This window comes from Eutrema salsugineum, unplaced genomic scaffold (assembly GCF_000478725.1).
Source record: "Eutrema salsugineum unplaced genomic scaffold, Eutsalg1_0 scaffold_58, whole genome shotgun sequence".
NCBI classification, from domain to species: Eukaryota; Viridiplantae; Streptophyta; class Magnoliopsida; order Brassicales; family Brassicaceae; genus Eutrema; species Eutrema salsugineum.
The window spans coordinates 8,191-9,360 of NW_006256562.1; positions in this window are offsets into that span (position 1 = coordinate 8,191).

The window sequence follows — 1,170 nt, forward strand, 5'->3', positions numbered from 1 at the left end:
CTCCGAGGGTTCAGGTAAGAATGCCGAGGCAGGGTCGATCCAATCTTCTTTGCCTGGTGGAAACTCCGGGTTCCTTGCGTTTGAGCTTTCCCCAACCTCCTCTTGTGTAACCGGTGCGGTTGAGGTCGCTGAGTTCTTGTCCGGAGAAGATGGCCGTGTGAGCTGCTTTACCTTCTTCTTCAAGTGTCTTACACAGTCCACCAGAGCATGAATGGTCTTGTCCTGCCACTTACACCACTTTTGGAGAGTGTTCACTCTCAAATACAGCTTCTTGGTGTGGTATTCAGGTTCACCCCACACGTATGGATCAAAATGATATCGGCCTGCTCCCATTCTTCTCTCAGGGTGCCGTTCTTCTTCATTCTCACATCCGGCCGGGCCGTTCTCGTTCTGAGGCTTGTTAGGTACGGCCTTGGTGCACTTGCGCATAGGTGGGTCGAGAGATGGGTTGTACAACTGATCTTTGAGGACGTAGAAGGAGACGTTGCACTGCTTATCAAGCATGGTGAGGCCTCGGTTAGGCAAGAGAACCTGTGTGCCGTCCCTGTGCATCAGTGTGAAGTTGTAAACCCATCTATCTCCTGACTTGCCTCCAAAGAAACCACTTTTACTCAGGTATTGCTCATCAATGAGACTCGGCCTCGATGGTGACTCAGGGAATATGAACCCTTGAGCTCTCAAGATCTTAGTGACAATCCAACCGTTCTGAAGCCTCCTTGATCCTTTCTTCTTTCGGTCACACCACACATTGTGCCTATAGGTGAGCATCTGGATCGCAAAGAACGCTCCTAAAGATGGTACATGCATTGGCCCTTGGAACTCCTTCTTGTTCTTCATTTGAGTGATGAGCGGCTTAAGTCCAAGTCCCAACAGTTCAAGCTCGGCCGTGTGAATGACACCAGGGTTGTATGTAGAGAAGAACGTAGAGGCCAGGACCCGGTTGGTGTATCTGATCGCGGGGTTCCTGATGCAGCTTGTCTTGCTCTTGCCTCCCAAGTAGGGTCCAAAAGATATCGTTTCCCACAAGGCGGCCAACTCATCACGAGGGTACACAAACTTGTCAAGCGAGCTTCCATTCCTTTCAAACCCAAAGATCTCATCAAGCTCCTTGAAACTGACCTTGTAGTGCACGCCTTCCATGTCAAACTCAATGTGACCGAATCCTTTGCC